Source organism: Lactuca serriola, chromosome 7 (assembly GCF_051521515.1).
Source record: "Lactuca serriola cultivar US96UC23 chromosome 7, Lser_US96UC23_V15, whole genome shotgun sequence".
NCBI lineage: Eukaryota > Viridiplantae > Streptophyta > Magnoliopsida > Asterales > Asteraceae > Lactuca > Lactuca serriola.
In genome coordinates this window covers 196,212,435-196,225,284 of record NC_136414.1, presented here as the reverse complement: position 1 = coordinate 196,225,284, position 12,850 = coordinate 196,212,435, and positions in this window count along the sequence as shown.

Below are 12,850 nucleotides of genomic sequence, written 5' to 3'. Positions count from 1 at the left end.
GATCTTATCTTGTCAGTTCAGCATTCACGAGAAGTGAGTCTCCTCACCATACCAATGGGTCGAAGGCACCAAGGCCGACCCATTTTATGATATATGGTGCACTAGCTGAAGTTATATTATGAGACATGATAGTTGGTTATGTGCTAGGAAATATGCTAGTTGTATATGTGGTATGCTTGTATGGAAAACCATGGGAGAGCCCATGACACTTGGATGTAAGACCATGTGGAGAGCCCATGGCTTTCCTACTAAAGACCATGGGAGAGCCCATGGCACCCAGATGTAAGACCATGTAGAGAGCCCATGGATTTCCTATTAAAGACCATGGGAGAGCCAATGGCACTTTGGTGTAAGACCATGTGGGGAGCCCATGGCATCCTGGAGTAAGACACCGAGGACGAGCCCACGACATCCCTATATGTTGTATACATGGCTTATGTGGTATATGTAGCTTTTATAGTTAAATGATTATGTGTTTATTGGATTGTGTGGGGTATGCTCTGGGAAACTCACTAAGCATTAACTTATAGTTTGTTGATTGTTTCAGGTACTTCTGAGCCTAAGGGAAAGGGCAATGTCTGATGGCGTGGCATGCACTCTCACAAGTGTTTTTCTTTTGGGACACTCTCATATTTGAAATAAAGTTTGTTTTTGGTGCATTTCTTGAAGAGGTTTGAAGAGCTAGGAGCTTGGAACGAGAAGGACCTTGTAGATCCAACCTCTATGTCATTTTGGCATCCATTTGAAGGTAAAAGGTCATTACCTTAATCATTCTCTTACTAGATCTATACATCCAAGAGTTTAGGTCCATTCCTAGCTTATCTTTGAAGCATTTCTGATTTTGAGCACGATTTGAAGTTGTAACTTCAGATATAGACTCCTCTAGGCCCTCTTTGACATAAAGCCTCAAGCTTTATGAAGCTTTGGCCATTCTCCTTGCCCTAAACCTCTTCCTAAGGCTAGTTTTGAGTGTTTTGGCTTCTTGGAGCCTTGCATGCACGTAAAGTTAGCAATTTTACGTGATAACTACACCCTAGGAGTTTAGATCTACAATTTGGGACCTTGATTTCGTTTAAAAACGTCTGAATGAGAAAAGGACTGAAGGAACTCGATGAGTTAGGTAAGGGTTTCCCAGTTTCTGGATTTTGCATGGACTCGGCGAGTTAGTGAGATAACCCGATAAGTTGGTTAGGGTTTTTCCCGATATTCTGGATGTTGCATGGACTCGACGAGTTACTTGGTAACTCGATGAGTTGACTGGGGTTTTCGCGGCTTTCTGAGTTCTGAAGGAACTCGACGAGTCTGTAACATGCACTCGACGAGTTGGGTCAACATGAACTGTTATCCTTGACCGTTGACTTTGACTTTGACCAAGGGTTGACCAAGTTTGACTTCTGAGGGTATTTTGGTAATTTGGGAATTTATAGGATTGGATCAATGGTGGTTGTAGGTATTGGTGTTTGTAGTCGTGTTTCGGGAGTTTGATCTTTTTAGTTCCATTCGACATCGTGAGGTGAATTTTCCTCACCATACTCAAGGGTTGAAGGCACCAAGGTTGGCCCTTTAAATTGTTACGCTACTTTATTGTTAGTGTGATCTGTTGGATCGAGATCCTAGTAGATAGGATGGTTTTATGGGTATGATCAATTAGATTGGTATCCTGGTAAATAGGATGTTGCTATGCTTAGTGATTTGTAGATCGAGTTGTCTGTCTATAGACTACTATATGATTATCTAATACATGTGTACATGATTGATTGGTGGTTGAGGCTTATCTGCTTTGTGCGAGAGCCAACAAACCAACACATTCCAACCTGATGGTTGTGGTCCGAGAGTATTCCATCCCGAGGATGATTAGACTCATAGTATGTGGGCATTCTAACCCGATGGTTGTGGGCCGAGAGTATCCCATCCCGAGGATGATTGGACTCATAGTACGTGGGCCTTCCAACCCAATGGTTGTGGGCCGAGGGTATACCATCCCGAGGATGATTGGACCCGTAGCATGTTGGCATTTCAACCTGATGGTTGAGGGCCTGGGGCATTCCAACCCGATGGTTGATTGGGCCCATAGTATGCTATTATTATCTGTTTCTTATTTGTTGTGCAGGTATTTTGGGAAAACTCACTAGGCTTTGGGCTTATAGTTTGGATTTTATTTCAGGTACTTCAGATGACCGTGAGAAGGCGAAGGCGTGACCGCACACTTCCTCGTTTTATGATTGTGATTTCTGGGAAAACCTCTGATATTGATTTATTTTGAAAACAGTTTGTGAACATTATCGGTTTTGGATGATTTTGCAAACAATTTATGAACTTGGGTTGATTTTGAAAAGTTTAAATTTTTTGTGAATTTTTAAGGATGTTACAAGTGGAATTTAAATTTTATATTACCAAGTTCTATTAAGTGTTTGCATACATTTGATGTTTTGGCAAGGAAAGACAATACTAAAAAGAATGGCGACTACTAACAAAAGAATGGTTGTTAACAAAATATCATACCAAAATACTTGTTCATATAACATCATATCACAAATACAAAAGATCATGCCAAAATATTTATTCGCAAGAATCATATTTTTTAAAAATCCATTACATTAGGCATAAAAATATAAACAACATAAATACAATTTAAGCATTATTCTTCCCATCCCTTAAAACCTTCATTTTTCTACTTGTTTTTCACCACTAGCACTTTGACCTTTGCAACTTCTTTTATTATGATCAATATTTTTGCATTATGAGCATGTCACATACTTGTATTTCCTTAACACCCTACTACCACTCACCATATCTTCCAGTTCCACAACGACATTCCTTGTTTTCTTCTTTGGTCTTCCAATAAAGACATGATGTTTGGGAGGGAGTAATGTGGTTGGGCAATGTAACTTTTCCCATATTCTTTGTAACATCCCGACTTTCAGGTATTTTTCAAATTCATCCATTGGTTTTAATTATGTTATTTTTGGTTATTGGAATTGGAAGGAAGTGGCCATGGGAAGCCCTAGTGGCAAATTTGTAATTTGGATGTGGGAGGAGTATACTAAGCATACATGTGAGTACGATGGGCGTACACATATGTGCGTTGAGCGTACATATATGTATGCTGGGCATACACATGTCCGAGTGAAACCCTAGTTTTTAGGGTTTGTGGGATATTTAAGCACCTTCGTAGCTCATTTACCCCACCTTTTTAGCTTCCAAGCCCTTGAGTCATTTTTGGCAAATCCTAACCCCATAAGAGTGTATTTTGAGCTAAAAGTGTGTCGATCGTGTGCTTAAGGAATAAGGAGTTGCATCAAGGAGCTTAGAAGTTGAAGCAAGCTTGTGGATCTTGGATCATCACCCTATTCGAAAGCTCCATAAGGTAAAAAATCTTCACCTTGATGCTTTGCTTGCTTGGATCTCATTTTTGGTAGCTTTATGTGTTCTTCTTGTCCCATAAGTCCCATTTCTTTGCATGTTTGGTGTTGGACGTTTTGAGCTGTCCTTTTAGACCCTATGAAGGGTTATAAGCCATAAAAATGAGGTCCCTTTAGCTAGTTTGGCTCCATGATTCTTGTAGAAAGGTATTAATGGATTAATACATCACATTAAGGACTTTTGGGAAGTTAAAAGTCATAAAATTGGGAACTTTATGACCCTAGTATGCCTCTGGACCTTAGATCTGAAGTATGAGCTCAAATGTCGAAGCCATTAAGCACTTAATAAAGAAAAAGGAGTTGCGAGGGTACGCACCGCTTAGGAGGGAGTACACCCCATGTACTCGGTCAACTCTCCCGTAATTAGTCAATGCGAGGCATGCGTACGTTGAGCGTACCTCTAGAGTACTCCCTGCGTACTCGCATGAATCAGCTAATTTTAAGTTAACTCGGTTGGGTTGACCCGGATGGGTTAACTCAGTGGATTTATGAAGTTTGACCATATTTGACCAGGTTTGACCATGTTTGACTAAGTTTAACTTTTAAGGGTATTTTGGGTATTGTTGGGATTTTGATGGAATTGGTCACTTGGTGGTTGTAGGCGCTTGAGTTGAGAGTTGAGATTCAAAGTCGGGCCTTATCAGTTATGTGCAACTTGTGAGGTGAGTTTTCCTCACTGTTCTTGTGGGTTAAAGGCACCAATGTCGACCCATTGGATTGATATCATGTTATGCATGCTATTTGTGCTGTTATGATCTGTTATGTCAGTATTTTGGTAGATAAGATGTTGTTATGCTTAGTGATCTGTAGATCTGTTTGACTGACTGTAAACTGTTATATGATTATCTGTTATATGTACACATGTTTGGTCGGTGGCTGAGTTCACTTCTTTATACGTAAGCCAACATGCCAGGGCATTCCAAACCGATGGTCGAGGGTCCATGGTATTCCATCCCGATGATGATTGGACCCATAATATGTTGGCATTCCAACCTGATAGTTGAGGGGCCTGGGGTATTCTAACTCGATGGTTGATTGGACCCATAGTATGTTGGCATTCCAACCCGATGGTTGAGGGGCCTGGGGCATTCTAACTCGATGGTTGATTGGACCCATAGTATGCTGTTATTTGTTGTGTTGGTACTTTGGAGGAACTCGCTAAGCTTTGGGCTTACAGTTTTGGGTTATGTTTCAGGCACCTCGGATGATTGTGGGAAGGCAAAGGCTTGATCGTGCACCTCCTCATGTTGTGTTTTGTGATTTTGGGAAAACTATGATGTCAAACATATTTTGAAAACTACAATGTAAACAATTATGATTTTTGGTTGGTTTGAATTTTTTTTAATGTTTATGAAATTTTATGGATGTTACATTCCTCTTCCATTGATAGGTTTAATATTGAAATACTACATCTCCTTCCATGTTTTTAACCTGTAAGTACCCATGACTAAGGCATGTCAACATCTTTTTTTTTCTTATGTCCCAAATTGCAATAAGTGAATATTTGACACACAAAACCAACTAGCTTTAATCCTACTTTTTAAATATAAATTTGACACAAAAAGGCAGTAAACCTATCAATTGTGGTGTAGCTAAATAAGTAGGGTATCGAACTCAGGAACGACAAATTAAATTAATTACTAGAATTATCTAAAAAGCAAATAATAAAGGAAGGATTTTCTCTATTTTTACAAGACTAGAAACTTAAATAAACTAACTAACATGCAATTTAACTAACTAACAACTAAAACAAGTAAATACCACCAAATTCAATAGTTAAAAGGACTTCTGTTTAGGTTCGAATCATTTGTTCTCATGGATGATTTTATGGTAAATGTATCAGATTAATTCTTCATTGGTTTCTGACTAAAGTGATTAGATTCACATTCGCTATAGCTAATCCTTAGAAAACAGATCAATTCAAGCAATGACCAGTTGTCTAAATTAATGAATTTCCTAGTTTGTTGATTCGGGTTAAGTAAGACTTGTAATTAGCTAATCAAATTGGTGATTCAATTAGCCTCTTGTTGATGGTGTATCACACAAACTCACACATTAACTTACCTATCTTCTAGTTAATTCTAGTTTCACATTCGTTATTCCTAAACATATAACTATGTGGTCACATAACATATGAAATTAATAACTAAGAGATGTTCATACAACTTAATTACTGATTTATTAACAGAGAATAGTTGTTATTAACATATGAGGTTCTTTAACAAGCCTAACAAAACAATATCACCAATTAAAATTAACCCTAACCATAAAATCAAACCATGTTTACAAATTCATTTACCCTAAACAGAAGTTATGAGTTTTTAGCTCATGATTACAGTACAAGTAGATGCAAAAACGAATTTAAATAGTTCCAACATGATTCAAGCAAAATATTTAATAAGAATAAACTAAATTTGCCTTAATTCTCTTCGAAATTGAACTTAAGGTTGATTCCTTGGCTTCTCCCGGTCTAGCAGCACCTTTAATCGCAAGTTCAGCCTCATAGGGTTCCAGAGAAGTCCCCATCTCGATCCCAAAGTCCTTATTTATAATTTTCTAGAAACAGAGGTGACTCGTCGAGTCAAGGTCCCAACTCGTCAAGTCCCTCATTAAAAATCCATGTACGACAAGGACTTCTAGAGCTTCGCGAATCTTCGACCTGACTCGTCGAGTCAGCGGTTGACTCGCTGAGTCCTTCTTGTTTTTTGGCATTGTTTCTTATTTGTTTCAACTCCCAAACTTCCAACTGCTTCCTTTTGCTTCTGAGCTTCTCTTTTGGACTGAAAATACAATTCAAACAATATTAAGTATCCTTTGTTCATAATATGTAAATAATTAGCTAACAAATAATAAAAATCTATAATAAATATATAGCTCAATACGCACATATCAAAATACCCCACACTTGACTTTTTCTTGCCCCCAAGCAAAACTGAATCTTAGCATACTAAATCATATAAGATAATTCCAATCGAACCCAGCCATTATGCCAAGACCGCAACGCATGCATTTGTGTCTAAAAATTTTCCTAAAGACCCCCCTAATTCTAAATACTCACAATCCTCATAAACACTCACCCACTTCTTTCAAACAATGCTCATTTTATGCATCCCTCGGAATCCATCCGCAGAAGACCTTCTAACCTCAAGGTATTTTTGGTTGAGCAACCCAAGCATACATAATCTAGAAAATTATAACTCTTCGATACCACTATGGAGCTATTGGAATTCTTCACTTCTTTTATATTTGATTACTTTGAATTCACCACCTTTTTGATTTCTGGTATCTTCAACTTTTTTGAATTTCTTCAGAACTTTGATCTTTTGATCTTTATACTATAACTGCTCCAAAATTCACACAACTTTTCTTGTAATTCTCTCTCTCCCTCTCTCTCTCTCCCTCTCTCTCTCTCTCTCTTTTACATGTATCTCACTTCTTTCACTCAAAACCCTACCTGCTTAAGCAGGGGCACTCAACTTCAACCTTTATTGGTTAAATTATTAGTCTTCCTGGATATATTTCAAGTACACTATGCTAAACTTAATGCATCCCTCAAACTAAGTGATGTTGTGTTTTTGTCCCATGATTTCACTAGAATAAGGGAGGCCACAAATGCATTATAATGTATATTGGCTCAACTAAACATTTGGGTCTTCATGCAATCATCAAACACGATACTAGCATGGAATCCTAATTGATTTTTACCAAATATTCTAAATAATGTCCAAGCAATTTTATGCAGAAATTTAAAAATTTAACTAGTGTAACCAACCCCCTACCCCACACTTAAATTATGCGATGTCCCCATTGCATATTATGCATGATAAAGAAAAGTAAAGATGAATTTGAACAAACTCCCATGGGGTAGTAGTGGCGAGGTCGATATTTCTTTTGAAAAGCTCCATCTTCAATCGACTTTAGGCATGGGAACAGCTCATCCATGCCTTGGGTGTCAAAATGTCGTGTGGTTAGCTCAAATATGCAGGAAAACCCCTCAGAAAATTTCAAGAATTGATCTTTAAAAGTGCAGCCAATAGTCATGCAGACTAATCATTGAATCACAAGCTGGAGAGGTAAAATGCGTATCAACTCGTCGAGTGTGGTAGGTGACTCGCCGAGTTGTAGCGTGAAAAGTCAGAATTTGTGAAATTACACTGGGACTCGTCGAGTCAGTAAGTGCACTCGGCGAGTCCATCGCTGGGTGATAAAAATATATTATGCTCCAGAGTTAATTATGACGTGTTTGGAAACTAATCATTGAAACTCTCCTATTTTTCTCTTTTCAGTAATTAGACAGTTTTCAACTCTTCTCTTGACCGGACTCTAAACTCGGACCCCATTCTCTCTCGCCTAGACTCGACACTTCTATCGTTCTCGAGATCCTTTGCATGCAATCCTTTTGTCCAAATTCTGAAAAAGACTAAAACAGGCATGTAAAAAAAAAGGAAAAACACACCATAAGCAAATCCTAAACTACTTGTCTAAATTAAACAAAATCAAACAACCATAACCAAAATCAAACAATAAAAATTGTTTTATCACAACCAAAATAAAAAGGATAGAACTTCAATCTTCATCTTCTTCCTCCTCATCCTCTTCATCATCATTACGCGCTCCGCTCCCGCTTGCTCCACTTCTTCTTGTGTTCATCCTTTCCTCCCACGTAGGCACATAAGGAAATTGACCCCCGTCCACATGTTGAATGTTGAAGTGATCAAACATTTGTATTAAGGACCGGTTAGCAAGATTCAAGCCCCTTCCCAAATCATCTTGATATCTTCTTCCCTCCTCATTTAACCACTCAGGGGCTATATCATCTTCGATCGGGATCACCGGTGGATCCTGATGTGCTTTCTCGCATCTCGACTTTACTCTCCTTCCTGGCTCCTCGGGTCCTATCACCGCATCATCATGAGGAGTAGCATAGTGGCCCCCTCCATAATCTTCAATAATTATGGCTCTTCTAAAAAGAATGATATTAAAGGGAGGGGTCGGGACCATCGTCATCAAGTTCCACGCTCCTCTTTCCATTAACCCATAGGATTTGGCTAGGCGGGTCACAAACATCCCACCATTGATCTTTGAAGTTTTGCGGTCCTTGACCCCCCCCAGCTAAATAAGACGCCATGCAGTACGGAAGATTGCAGAAAATGTTCGGAGTAATAATGCTCCATAAGTAGAAAACATCAAGTTTAGGAACCTTGTCGTCATCTTTCCGCATGTTAATTGTATTCGCAATGAGGCGGTGAATCAATCTATGGGTGGGTGATCGAATACTCCCCTCTTGAGCATACTTGGGGATATAAACCTTGTTAGCAATGGTGTTCCACCAAGTAGAACCCACCACACCCTCCGGAAACTCCTTGTAACAATGTTCAAGAAAGGTGTCGAAACCCTCAGTGGTGACCAATTCTTGGTCATAAATACCTAACCTGCAAGCTAGTTCCACCATACTGCATTGGCGGAATTCACCCCCCAAGGCAAAAAGTAACAATCCCCGGGTTGTAATAATCACTCCCTTCACGGAAGTTGATGGTTGAGAAAAACTCCCAACACAGCTCCTTGAACACCAGTTCTTGAATGCGGAATGCCCGGCTCCATCCATCACAAGTGATGGATACCCCATCATTCATAAAGACTTTGACAAGATACGGGGCAAACTCCTCTTCATAACGAACTCTTCATAACCAATCCCAATCTATTGCATTTGGCACATACATTTCTTCTTTTTAACGTCAACCAACTTTTTCTTCCATCTTTTCATTGTAGAATCTGAATCAATTATTGGAAAATTTAACCAAGGATGGTCTCCTTGGTCACCCCTAGAGCTTTGTCCACATCTGAAAACATTTTATGCAAAATAACAAAACCATACAAACCAGAAAACACATAAACATTAAAACTCAAACACTGGAACTGCCTTCAGGGACTGACTCGTCGAGTCCACGAACAGACTCAGCGAGTCGCAAGAACTGTTCAAGTTGTAAGTTCGAGATTCATCAATTCATCCAACAAAACCCAAAATTGGTCCCATGGGTTTGATTCAGAATGCATACTAAGTATAAATTTGCTATCAACTGCATTTATAACAAGAATGTAAAACCTAGAACCCTAATCAAGTCAAAGGAAATGGGTTGCAACAAAATGGGACAATTAATCTGCAAAAATCAAAGCTTTAAGAAGATAATAAACAAAAATTGTTACCTTCTTAGAAGGAAGTGGAAGAAATCAAAGAAAAATATAATGGTTGCTTGAGAGAATCTTGGCACGTCGAGTATAGGTATGTCGGCCGTATGAAGTGAAAATGTTTTACAATTAGGTTAAAATCCCTAATTTTACAGAATTGCCTTGACTCCACCAAGTCTCTTCTACTACTACTATTGTTCTCTGTTACTCTCATCCTAGGCTTACCCTAGGGAAATCTCCGACTCCAATCAGTCCTCAGCTGCTGAAGGCCTCTTCATAATGCCAATTAGATACCACATGAATACTATCACATGCAACAAGGCTCGGATAATCCTTCGAGTAAGGGACTCATCTTTTCCACGGTTAAGACTCAGACAAGAGCTACGCAATAGGGTCAGATCCAATACTCTAAGACTATTCAACCCTGATTGCATGTGACTTTAACGTATTCACCTAATAGCTAACTCTCATTACCCAGAGTCCCGAAAAGCACAAAGCAAGCAACATTCAGACAAGAAGGGAACAACACAAGCAATTATATTTACATAACAAGAATATGTACTAGCATGCGATGTAAGCTCATATAATATGGCATAACCTAAACATGCTATCCTATCTCTGTCTAATCAACACTATCATACAACTCATAGCACATATAAAAGGCACATAAGGCATCCTTCCTAGATCCTTAGTCCTAATCTAGCATGCTGATCTACTAGCCGATAATCATAACATAAACTTGTATACGTACTTTGGGGAAAACTTAATTGAGTTCGGCCGTTCGCGCACATCACACACCTTGTTCTTTCTCAAAACTCTTTAACTTAGGTTTTAGAAAACCATTTTCTTTGTAAAAATATTTTAATCCCTCGGTTTGAGTCCAGAAACTCCTGAGGGTGTGTCTGAATCCCTCAAACCAAGGCTCTGATACCAACTTGTAACATCCCAAATTCCGAGTCCAAAAAATTTCAATTTTGATATAACGATTTAGAAAACATTTATCATAAGACATCACCATGTCATGTCATTTCATAAAACCATAATCTCATGTCTGAAAATCATATCATAAAAGTAGTAACAATATTAGAGTACAATCCCAAGAAATCTCATAAGGCGGAATCCAATATGTGTATGATGTGCAGCTACCGCGCCTGCTCCTTCCCCTTCACTAAAGAGGTACCTGAAACAAAACTGAAAACTGTAAGCACGAAGCTTAGTGAGTTCCCCCCATCATACTACATACTATACAATCATATAGCATACATACTGCCGGGAAATTATGGGGTGCCCGACCTACCCGGTACGGCCATTCTGGGGTGCCGACCTACCCGTGTCAAGCCATTATAGGGTGCCGACCTACCCATGTCAAGTCATTATGGGGCGCTGACCTACCCTTCGGTCCTACAGCCGAACCTTGGGGACTATTCCTGTAGCACCTGGTTCCTGGTACGTAAAATTTATCTTAGTAATGGTCATTATAGGCTTGAACTCGGCGAGTTGTAGGTCCGACTCGCCGAGTAGGGACGCGGTCCGGGGTCACGTTTAAGTTGGCGACTCGGCGAGTCCATATTCTGGACTCGGCGAGTCACTGTTGTCTGTTGAAACCCTAAATTTCAAGGGTTTTCACCCTATTTAAACACTCATTTCCTCCCCAACCTCGCTCCCATTCACCCTCAGAGCTCCCAACATCGTCTTTGCCCTTTTCCTTGTGAGATTGAAGTGTTTTGGGTGTGTTCTTGAAGTTTTTGAGGAGAAAGAAGAGTAGATCAAGAAGAAGAGAAGGAGGCCAAGCATTTTTGTGACATCTCAACGTTTTCCTTGAGGTATAGCTCATTTCCCCTCTGTTTTCAAGCTTGTAGTCCCTAATAGCTTCATGAAAGTCCTTTTTGAGCCATTCTTCAAGCTTGTTTGTGCTTGGTGGGTTGTAATAAGTTGTTAGCCTTTAGATCTAGGCATGATTTAGTCCCTGGAGCTTGGATCTACTGCCTTTATGGAGTCATATTGCATGAAAGTCCTAGATCTACCCCTTTTGGTGCATTTTGAGCCCTAAAACCTTCATTGGTGATTATCTACACGTAAAGTTGGAAAGTTTACATGTAAACCAGGCCCTAGGAACCCAGATCTATGAATGGCATGGACTGGATTCATGCAAAAGCGCGTGTATAGTTTTTGCATGAGGCAGACTCGGCGAGTCGTTCATCTGACTCGGCGAGTCGGGTCGCGAGTCCCCGGGTTGTTCCCCTTTTTGTGTTGTGAGTTGGAGAGGTGAGTCATAGGGTATGACTCAGTTGGTTGGAAGCCAGAATCACTCATGAAGTCACTCAGCGAGTCAATGCAACGACTCAGCGAGTTCACGGCAATCTCCTTGTCTCAAGAACAACTCGGCGAGTTGTTCATACAACTCGGCGAGTCACAACTTAGAGTGTTCTTCGGATGAAGATGAACTCGGCGAGTTGTTCATACAACTCGGCGAGTAGGATGAAGGACTATTGGCCTTAGGTATAGAAGGAAAACTCGTCGAGTCTACGCTTAACTCGACGAGTAGAGACAAACTTATGGTCAGACTAAGGGAAAAAGGGACTCGGCAAGTTGGCTAGCCAACTCGGCGAGTCTGGTTAACTGGCAGTTGACTGTGACTTGACTCATGACTTGTTAAGGGTAAATGGACAATTTACCCTGAGGGCGGTTAGTAGTAATTGATTAAGTGTTTGGTGGGAATTACAGTCGGAGGATTTCCGAAGCAGCAGCAGCAGCAGACAGACCTTTCCCACACATATCAGCAGTTACTTCGAGGTGAGTTACCTTCTAGTAGCGGTGGGTATAAGGCCACAATGCCGGCCCACCAATAGGAAATGTATGATAGATGATTGTCTTTGTGATATCATCTAGGTTTGCTACTACCTGATATGTTATATGCTAGTATGATATGTTACATGTGATAGTAATAGAGTTCGGTTGTTAGGACCGAAGGGTGGTCAGACACCCCAGATACGTCTGATAGTATATGATGATATGCTTGCATGCTGGCTTTTTACGTTATATGCGATAAAGGTAGTAGGAGGGGACTAGTCCCCGAGTTCGGTCGTTAGGACCAAAGGGTAGTTCAGGCACCCCAGATATGTCTGATGATATGTTATGTTATGATATATGTGATAGTAGCAGTAGGGGGTGAAATAGTCCCCGAGGTTCGGTCGTCAGGACCGAAGGGTTGTCAGCACCCCAGAACGGCGTGACATGGGTAG